The sequence below is a fragment of the Narcine bancroftii genome, chromosome 9 (genome assembly GCF_036971445.1).
Source record: "Narcine bancroftii isolate sNarBan1 chromosome 9, sNarBan1.hap1, whole genome shotgun sequence".
Taxonomy (NCBI): Eukaryota; Metazoa; Chordata; class Chondrichthyes; order Torpediniformes; family Narcinidae; genus Narcine; species Narcine bancroftii.
The window spans coordinates 29,954,657-29,966,465 of NC_091477.1; positions in this window are offsets into that span (position 1 = coordinate 29,954,657).

Below are 11,809 nucleotides of genomic sequence, written 5' to 3' on the forward strand. Positions count from 1 at the left end.
TAGCTATTAATGAAGTTGACTTTTAAATCCTCCACAGTAGAGGGGAAGTTAGGATGTTAAAAAGAAAATCATGTCCACATTCTGTGAATAATTAATTTATTATAACAACAAGGAATAGTGAGATCAGCATCCATTTGTCATATATTATGTTGTTATAATTTTTCCATAATGTCCTGTCACTCCTGAGGGCCAATTCAGAATAAAGTACAAGTAATCTATATGATTAATTACATCTTAGATTGCAATCACAGTGCATCCATACATCTAGATCTTAAAAAAAAACCTCACTTAAATCTTGTACTAAATCAAGTACTTTTCAACAAAAATACTGATGAGAATATTCTTATGTGGCTTTTCATCCAAAAATTATTTTAATAACATTTATTGTTCATTATTTTTTTAAACAAGATCTACCATACTTAGAACAAATTGCAAAATAATCTGATGTCTCTGTGTGTGCTATTAATGCACTTACTAGCCATTAAATCCACCCACTGTGTAATTGTATTAGAAATATTAGAATGCGACTTTTAAAAAAAAATCAAGCACCAGTATCATGGAAAACTGTCAGCATTTTATAAGATTTATCTCTAAGTTCTGCTCTGCTATCAAGAATTCCCTTGTCATGTTGTGTTCTGCTAACTGGTTTCTTGTTTGGATGTTGAACCATATCCACATGCTGCTAGAATTTGAACAGAATTGAATCAGTGTTTGCTTGCTTTATACTTTCATCTACTCTCTATATTTGCAAAATGGGATTGTGCTAAATAAGTAACACAATCATGCTTAAAAAAGGGACTATTTGTATTTTGCTTAGAGTGAATTCCTTCGAGATCAGCTGCAGAGGATCATTTATGTTCCTTCTGTAATGTTTGCCATGTTGTAGAGATGCGAGTCATACTGGGTGTTTACATCATAAATCATAATACTACTGAAGGAATAAATCCCAACTATTCGTTGTCAGAAAGGTGCTGGACAAGTTGAAAACATTAAGTAGTAAACATAGAAGAAAACTTTTTCCCCACTGCCATCAAATTCCTGAATGATCAATGAACAAAGACCACTGCCTTACTTTGAATTTTCGTGTACTAATTTGATTTATTTTTGTAAGGTGGTTTATATAAATGTTTACACTGGGATGCTGCCACAAAACAATGAAGTTCATGACATGTTCATTTCAATAAATTCTGATACTGGTTCTAATGCAGATGCATAGGGATAAGGGCTGTTGTACACTGTCATAATTGTAGATAGCATCTGAGCCATCCCTATGTCAGACAAGGATCGGTGATAGCGTATTGTAGTACTTGGTTGTGATAAGTCTGTATAAAGAGTTGCTAGTATCAGTAAGTCCAATGTGACTGGTTCTACTGTGCTTGTAACAGTGCAAGCAGTTGCTGATATCAGTAGTATTAAGACTGATGTGATTGGTTGCCCTGTGTTGTGTGATTGAGAGTACTTGAGTATGTTATTCCTTTTGTGATTCCTTATGTGTGTTCAATAAAGATTAATTCAGGGTTTCGACCCATTATCCTTTGAACCTATTGAACTTTTCCCTTCCCACACAACAAAGTCTTCAACTTTTATCTACCATGAGCATTGGCTGGTACCTCTAATAATAGGAAAAAGAGAAGCACAAGAGAGTCCCTTAGAGGCACCGAGTGGTGGTGGATTCACATCCACTGCTCCTGCAGCCTCTGCAGTTGCACAGATTCCAGTTCAAATCATCAACAACCCGAGCTCCAGTTCCAAACCTCCGATACAATTAAGAAGCCAGCCCTTTGGGAGCCCTTCTTGCCCTCGGCACCCTTTTGAATCCCGATTCCAATATCTGGTTTCCATGATCCAGTTCCACCAGCCCGCGTGGGTCAACGATAGCCCAGAGGTTGTGTGGGTTCTTCGGCCATTCGCTGATCTGCTGTGATCACCTTTCCTGTAGGATTATCTCCCATGCCTCTTTTTCCTCTATGTGGTGGGGAGAGGGTGGAGGAAGGGAAAGGGTAAAGTGTTCTTCCTGTTTCTGGTGCCCTGAACTGGTCTGCTGCTCCTCCAGAGTCTGAAACCCCTTGTTGTTTGCTGCCCAGCATAGGGCACAGACCCCGCGGTTGAAGGAATTAAAAATATACACCATCAGCTCCTTTAACAGTCCTTTTAAAGCCTGTACAGAGCCATCAGCAGGAGACCAGGAGGTAGATCCTGTGGAGCAGCACTATGTCTCCGCTCCCCGCTTCACACCAATGGCATCGTTCCCATTCCAGCAGAACCGCCATTTGTAACAATAATAAAAGTTGGATAAAAATGCAATGTAACTTGAGTAGGCAGAGATTCAAAGAGAAAAATTGTTCTACCATAACAAATTTCGGCACTTAGAAAATAGTCCCTGTGCTATTAATCTGAGAAAAATTAAATCTTCCACATATCATCTGTGTTCCCAGTCTTAACTGTAAAATATACATGTAAAGATGTTCAGCAATGCTTATTTGTTTGATGGAAAACTGAACAAAAAATATGCTCCTTACCAGGATAAATGAAAGGATGGATACAAAAGAAACTTGCAATATAATAAAAACTGAAATCATATAATCTGTTTCATCTCCTGAATACATACAGGAAAATTGTTAGCATTGTAGATCATCCTCTGGGATATAAGCCTGAGCCGGCTCTTCGAAGTCACTCTCAGAGTTTATAGCAGCACATCTCACAGCCGGCTCTATGGAAGTTTACCTCAAATAAAACCTGTTGTACAGTCTTTTGGTTTTGTGTGTTTGCTTCTGACTGACAGCGGACCACAATAAAGATAAAGACTTACTAAGCAGGGAGCGAGACTGTTACTAGGACTCTTACTAAGAAAGCAGCCAATAGTGAGTGGATTCATCCTGGGTGACATCATTTTACTCAAACACAACTTTATTCAGACAGCTGCTGTGAGCAAAGCACAACAGGGCATTTCACAGGCTGAATATATGCTTCCATCTTCAGCAAAGGTTTATGTGTTACTTCAGAGAATATTTACTTTTATAATTTTAAACTTTTATTAAATTTTTTATTTATTTTAATTTTTAAAAAGTATTTATTTTCCTCAATTTTTTTTACATTTGCCATTCAGAAAACAGATTTTTCTGTATTTAGCTATCTAATGATCTTGGCACTCCTTAAAGGCTCAGGCCTAAAACGTTGACTGCATTTGACTTCCTATGGATACTGCGTGACCTGCTAAGTTTCTCTTGGATTTGTAGAATTTCGTCTCCTGCAAAGGAGAATAAGTGACAAAATATCCATTAACAATGGAGAAACTCAACTGTGATCTATGAAATTATATGACTATTTCACCATACTGATAGTAGACCAATTCAGATGATTACCTTGACAAACTTTCTTTTTGGAACAGCAGAAATGGCTTGAGCTTCTTAGGATTAGAAAAATATTGTAAACAGAGTGCATTTATTTACCAATTTATCAAGTATGAAAAGCAATGCAATCATTTCATTTTAGTTGTTACAAAAAAAAATTGGAGTAAATTAATTTGTAGAACCTTTTAACTTTATTCGTTTTGGAAAGATGAAGTGGCAAATAAGGAGAAACAAGAGCCTGCAGAGTCCAGAATCTGGAGCAAACAAAAAACAAACTTCGAGAGGAACTTAGAGGGTCAGGCAGCATCTGTGGAGGGAAAGAGGCAGTTGATGTTACGGCCCTGCATTGGAATTGGTCGACATTTCAGGTCCTGATGCAGAGTCTGAACCCAAAATGTTGACTCTCTCACTCCACAGATGCTGCCTGGCCTGCTGGGTTCCTCCAGCAGTTTGGGGTTTTTTTTGTCCCTCCAGATTAAAAAAAAATAAACTGAATGATTACAATTCTCCAAAAGAATATGATTTTTGTAATGTGGAGTCCATAAATTGTCCTTATTGATTAGTATTATCATATTCTATTATGTGCATACAATTGCTTAGAGCTGCATAATGTGTTAAGAGAATATTTAAATTTTAGTTCCATTGAAATTATAAAATATCAGTAGATGCAAATGACAGTTACAGACTAAGAGGTTAATAGTCAAAGCTATTTGTTGCTAATGGTTACATTTCCAGGATTTTTCTTGCTATTTTATGTCTCAGTATTCTATTATCTCTGCCATTGAACTAATGGTGCTTTTGTTAAGCTAACTTCATCTTATACAGAGGTTATTGCAAGAAGATGCACAGGCTAGGAACTAAAAATTACTGTTATTTTAAGATCTAAGTTCATATCTACCATTTCCTTGAGGGACATTAACATGTATTTTTAAATTTAAATTTCAAGGACAAAAATTGAAAATTTATTCTGAAGATTTTCAGTAAGGTTCCACAATAGGGTCAAGTCTCCTTTGTTATCATATCCATAAAATTTGTTAACTCATGTACGTGAACACACAAAGTACTATTTGCCTAGCGTCACCATCATCAAGAGAGGAAAAGCAAAAGAGAGGCCTTTCAGAGACACCGAGTTTTCTTGGATTTGTCTCCTGAGTTCCCGTAAACTCTTAGGCCGCACAGCCTCTTGTCTATTCCAGTATTTGGACTGCAGGGCAGTTTGTTCAGCACGCTCCTGTTCACGCTACTGACCCAGGACTATGACACCAGATCCCGCTCCAACAGACTCATCAAGTTTGTAGATGACTCGACAGTTGTCGGCCTCATCAGCAACAACACTAAGTCACACTACAGAAAAGAGGTGGACAATCTTGTCAAATGGTGCGAGAATAACAACCCGAGTCTCAACGTTGACAAGACTAAGATGATTGTGGACTTCAGGAAGACCTCCCTTCACTACATATTAACGCTTCTCCATGGATTCTCATCTTGTTGTGTTGGAGAAGCTTGTGTGATCCTCTGATCCTGAGAGTGATGCCATCTGGAGCTATGCTCCATGGCGGTAAGGTCAAGGGTGAGGTCCCTGGTAAAGAACAATCCAACCAAGTCCTCAACGGTGGAACAGGCAGATGAAGTTACTCTGAATTCAACGGCTGTGAAGGTGGACAAAGGCTGCAATAAATCCATCAGCTCCAGTCGTGGTTTTCATGTCATTGGAATTAGTTAGTTAATTTGAGAAGTATCATGTGCTTCTTATAGTACAACATCAAGGACACGTTTAAAAAAAATACACGCACAAGCATCTTCACTCTGTGAACCAATGGAAGGCCATCATTCTTGACCACAAGGGATAGCCACGATGACATTAATAGCCTGGTAGAGAAGAGAGTGGAGAGCACCAGGTTCCTTGGAGCTTACTCAGGAAGTGACCTATCCTGAACACACAACATCTCCTCACTTGTCAAGAAGGCACAGCACTGACTGTACTTCCTTAGAAGGTTAAGGCAGGCAAGGCTACTGGTCTCCATTCTGCCAAATTTCTACAGGAGCTCTATTGAGATTGTCTTGAACAATGGCATCACAGTGTTGTATGGTGCTTTAGAGCATCGAATCAGATGTCAATCAACAGCACCCCATAAAAGCAACAGAGAGGATTAGTGGGGTCTCTTTCCCACCTCCCCCACCCATCAATTGTAATTTAATATGATCTTTGTTTAAAGAGGAGTCGTAAAATCACCCTGCATGCAGCATCTTCAACTATTCCCATTGAGAAAAAGATACACAAGTATCAGAGCCAGAACCACCAGGCTGAGGAACAGAGAGATTGCTGAATGACTGCCAAAGCAACTTTCTATGTTTCTACTATTTATTAATCTTTTGTGGAGTCACTAAGTATTAATATTACTTAAAATGCTGTTTGTTCATCTCCTTCAAAATTCAAAACCACTCATATCAGAACTATTACCTTGCATGAGAACAATTGAGAACCAAGTCTGTAACTATCTCAATACGTATGAGACGTTAAAGGCGCATAATAGGTGTACAAATGGCAAAAGTTTTAATTAAAATATAGATTAGATGTGCCTCCTACTCTAGAGACAGCCCATGTTTCCCCTCATCCGGATCCGGTTGTCACACAAATGACAGAAGTCGATGAGCAAAGTCAATTCTTCTGCTTTGTTGTCAGGGTATCATTGCTATGTTTATGGGATAAAACACTTCAAAATGCACCCCCTCTCTCCTCTCTATCTGTGATAAAAATAGATGATAAAACCTTTAAAGCTGAGGCTGAGATGAAACGTGAGTTGAACAGCAAAATATCAAACAAAAGAAATAGAGTAAAAAATGCAGAAAAATGTCAGAGGAATGTTTTGAAATATCTGCTAGTGCATTTCCCCTCAGAAATATCAATTAATGTCAATGTAATTGGAGTAAAGAGCAGCTGCACAAAAAATGAAAAGCTGCAATTTTTACTTGGTGCTTATCAAGATAAGTAATGTATCTATGAAATACAGGATTTTTTCCACTTTCTACATTCATGCCATTAAATAAAAGCACCGATCCATGGGATTGCATCCTCAAATTCTCCACTAACTGCAGCTGTAGTTATATTATTATAACCTCGAACTACTACATTAGCAGCTTCATTGAAATATTAATTTCTATAAATGAATATCACATAGCATGACTCTCAACTTGTCTGGTTCATTCACTTATCTGATATTCAAACGTGGTTATTTATTTTCTTATTTATTAGATATTAATAAATTGTTAAAAATATTTTTTCTCTTAAAGACTAATAATTAAAGGAAAGTTTTAACTATAGATCATGGATCATATCACAACATGAGAAGCATAAAATATCTTGTGTAATGGAATTTTACGTTCATTATGTTTCATTTTTGTATTCAATATAATTTACAATTGATATGTGATACGTATTTGATTTGTTATCATTATTATACCTTGTGTAAAGGGTTTTTGTTAAACTCAATAAAAATATTTTAAAAAGAAAGATATTAATAAATTGTCTGGAACCATGAAAATCTTGATCACGTGTTTTTAATCACATGAATCTCATTTACAGAAATAGGAATTAGTTCTAATTAGTGCAAGTATACACAAAAAATAGAACAAATTACTGTTAATTGAATAAGGCTGATTTTAAAAAATCAACATTAAAAGTATCACAGCAGTGATAAACCAGCTGGCAGCATCATAAAGGCAAAATATTTTCTAAAATGGTATTCATTGATATTAGTTTTCAAGTCAATAAAGATAAACTACTAAGGTTTAAATATGTTAAAGAAGTCACATTGGTTTATTGCCAGGGCAGCAGAGCTGCTGTCTCACAGCTCCAGCCGATTGGGTTTGATGCTGAACTCTATGTGGAGTTTGCACATTCCTGGTTCTCCAGGGTCCTCATGATTTCCTCAAACTTCCCAAAGGAATCCTGGTTGGTAGAAAAATGGCTTGTCAATTGCTCTTGGAGTACGTGGGTGGTTATAAAAATTGACAGGAGTTAACTTGGCATCTGTGGAAAGTGACAGAATTGTTCTGACATTTACTTGATGGCCTGAATGGCATTTAATGGAAATAGGGACAACCTCTAAAAGCACAATCATAAAATATTCTACTTTGCCTTTGGAAATATGTAAAATATACATTCCCTCAAAAGGTCAGTTAATTGTTTCTTTGTGGTACTCTTTTGTTTGGCATTAATATGATTGATTCACACTTGGTTTTACAATTAGCTGAGGCCAGATATTTGCACCAATGTACACCTTGTCAACTTCTGACAGTGTTTTAGGATTACCCGTGGTCATGTTTGAGGCAAAATAACACCGTTTCACTAATATCGCTCTACCTGTATGACAAATACATACTGAATCAAAATGGCCTACCTCAAACAGGTTCAAATGGAATATTCAAACGGCCTACCTCAAACAGGTTCAAATGGAATATTCAAACGGCCTACCTCAAACAGGTTCAAATGGAATATTCAAACGGCCTACCTCAAACAGGTTCAAATGGAATATTCAAACGGCCTACCTCAAACAGGTTCAAATGGAATATTCAAACGGCCTACCTCAAACAGGTTCAAATGAAATATTCAAATGGCCTACCTCAAACAGGTTCAAATGGAATATTCAAACGGCCTACCTCAAACAGGTTCAAATGGAATATCCAAACGGCCTACCTCAAACAGATTCAAATGGAATATTCAAACGGCCTACCTCAAACAGGTTCAAATGGAATATTCAAACGGCCTACCTCAAACAGGTTCAAATGGAATATTCAAACGGCCTACCTCAAACAGGTTCAAATGGAATATTCCCTTTTATTCATGTAATCAAAAGTTAAAAGGAATTTAAATTAATTTATTTTACATTGAATGAATGTCAATTTCTGCTTGTATCAAACTCGGTGGCCTTAATAAATTGTAAATTTAGACATAAATGACAGAATTGAGCTTGTGCTGCCCAAGTGGGCCAATTGACCTACAACCTGTACATTTTTTTTAAATGTAGGAGAGAACTGGAGCACCCAGAGGAAACCCACTCAGACATGGGGAGGTTGTCTAAACTCATTACCGACAGTGTCGGGCTTGAAGCTGGGTCGCTGGTTCTGTAATAGCATTGCGTTAACCATGCCCTCCCAAGTATTAGAGGGGAACTGATGTATTTTAGTCAATGTTGGTAGGTTGTGTTTGTTTACAATAGTTCTCACTATGTTTTAGTGAATATTTTGGAGGTGGTCATGTTGATTGAAAACTACTCAAAAAATTGACTGTGTGTATGATGCCTTTGGGAAAAGTTGTAATATCTCAAGATACAAATATTTCAAGTTAACATGGCAGACTAATGCTGTGACAATCGGACTAGAGCAAAGTCCAAATGAGTCTCTGAAGGAAGAAGTGCAAGAGATTCCTTTCACTTGTACAGATTGGGCCAAGTAGAATGATATATGCGAGATGAGAGCTAAACTGAGAAAATTTTCTCACTGCTGCCTACCATGAAGAAACAATCATTTTAAGAGATACAAATTGAACAGGAGGAGGTGAGGTGTTGATCAATGCAGAACATTGTTACACAAACCCACTGAAGGGGTGAATTTCATACCAAAAGAAATGCAGATTTGGAACAGTGGGAAAGAACCTACCTTTAGAGAACAGATGAAGTTTGATGGCAGAGAACATGGTTATTCAACAGGACATAATGCCACTGGCACTGGCATTAAGGGAAATCTTCAGGGTTATCAGGTCAATAAGATGCATGCTAGGGCAAGAGAAACACTATGAACACATTCTCATGGAAAGAAACATAAACTTTGCCAAAGAGAAATGCGCTTTGCTTTTGATAAATTATGTAATGTCAGCAAGAACAATCAATTTGGAAATAAAAATTGTGAAAGAGAATCATCTGGACATAAACAGACAGCCAGAGCAATTGATCAGGAAACAGGAACAACTGTTTGTGCAAATGATCTTCAAAGTTTATGGTTTGCTAGATGAAGAATATTTTGCACTTCTCAGTCAAGCAGCTTCCTGATATTTCGAAAGTAGAAGCAAGTCCAATGTAATGTTTCATTTATACAAGAAAGTGACTGAACTTACAAAAATGAATCAATTAAATCTGTGATTAGAGTTTTAACTGGTGTACTGAAGTCTTCGTGCTCATTGATAGGTACGCTGTTAGTTCAGTCTGGCAACTGTAGATGCAAGTGGGATTGAAAAATGTGGGTCTATTATTGGAATATATATATTTTCAGGTTCAACTGACATTAAGGGATATTCGGAAAGGAACATATTGCAACTGGTCTGATTAAAAAGCTTCAGCATCATAACCAACTACTTGGATCAATGTCAGCAAGAGCTAAATAGATCATCCAGTTTAGATCTTGAAGAATCAAGTTAAATTATTGCCATTTCCAATGACTGAGGGTAATAGCTATTCATAAACATAAAGTCAAATGAAATTTTTAAATTTTTTTGCAGTATGATTTATTTTCAGATTTAATTATTTCTTTCCACTATTGTGGATGATACCATAGGAAGTTCTATGCCACTTGGGCTCAGCTGTATCCCAGAGGTTTGTCAATTGAAGATGTATTTGGTTGGTTGTCGGACAGAAGCCAGGGCAGCACAGTGGAACTGCAATAGCACAACTGTGTCTCAGCTCTTGCAGCCTGGGTTTAATCCTGCCTCCAGTGTTCTCTTCACGGAATTTGAATGTTTTCCGTGTAGCTGCCTGGATTTTCTCCGGGTGCTCCTGTTTTCTCCCATGTCTCCAAGAGATGCTGGATTTTAGGTGAACTGGGTACAGTAAATTGTCCTGAGTGCTGGTGCATCAGGAAATCTTGGATGTTCATAGACATGTGGTAATAGAACAAGTTAACTCTGAAAATGTGAGGGAATGGGATTGATGAGATTGGTCTCAGAGAGGTAGCATGGATTTGATGGATGAAATGGCCTCCTTCTAATGTTGTAAAGATTAATGGCTGTAAATTTTGGAGAAAAACTAGAGAAAGTAATTCCCAAGGATGATGAACATTTGAATGCTCATCTTTACAGGTGCAGTAGAGTCACAGTGATGATACATCACATGAAATTTCACCTGCTGGATGTTGCTTTATTGAATAAGTTGCAAAGCACCCGGAATTTGTGTCAATGCAAGCAAAGCTAAAGCCAGATATGACTGAAATTCAACGTTAGTTATGACTTGTTCAACATAGGTATAAGTTTCTTGCTTATCTTTCACAAGGTGTGGATTAGTTCTAGAGAGAATACCAAGTAGCAAAACCAAATGAGCTCAACAATAATACGGCGGCACAGTTGGCGTAGCGGTTAGCGTAACACCTTTACAGTACCAGCGATCGGGACCAGGGTTCAAGTTCCGCATTGTCTGTAAGAAGTTTCTACGTTCTCTCTGTGTCTGCATGGGTTTTCCCCGTGGGCTCCAGTTTCCTCCCACTGTCCAAAACGTACCGGGGGTGTAGGTAAATTGGGCGGCATGAACTTGTAGGCTGAAATGGCCTGTTACCATCCTGTATGTCTAAATTTAGATGTAAAATAAAAATTAATTCTTTGTTATGTCCTTGGAGTGAAGGCCATCAAACTAACAGTCTTTTGGTAAAGGCAACCAATTTCCAATGTGTTAAAAGGCATAAATAAATGAGAGGTAAGAATTTCAGAAATTGAGGAAATGTCACAGGCATAATGAAAACATTGAATACCTATGAATAAGACATTATGAATGTTGAAATAGATCTCAAACCATTAAATAATGCTCCAAACTGTCCTGAGATTTAAGAAGATGTAGAAAAAAAGTTAAAGAACTTGATGTTGGTGCATGTGATTTTACACATGCTGTAAGAAACTGATCACCATCAAACCCTTCCAGTTGTAGTAAATTTGGAGACCATTTAATTATGTGGTTGAAGATGATTCAATTCAGAAGCAGCTGAAAGTTCTAAATCAGTCTAGGGTCAGGCTAGAGGTTTTCTTAACGTTTCCATCCCTTCATTTGATATTTTTCAGATGAATAAAATGGATAAGTAAGTCTAATTTTAAGAAGACAAGCTGATGGAATCAGCTGTGTTAAATAAAAGGATTAATGTCAATTGTTATTTCAACACACATTTGGTTCCCCTTTAGGTCAAATGGAACAACGGTTGTGAAGTGAGGTACTGAGAGAATGAGTATAATCAATTTTTTAAAATCGCATCATATTAAATGAAGCTGTCTTGATATTTTTTAAATATTTGTAAACTTGTCATACAGTGCAATGGAAAGCTTAGTCTGATAAGAGTAGAAGAATATTGTAGTTAATATTTAATATATTCATGTACTACTGTTTCCATTAACTGAGACATTGGTCTTTGATGCAGTAATTACTTGCAGTGATTCCACAGAATAGAGCAAGATGTAAATGTTATTTTCTTAAAATGTTTTTTTTTTCTCT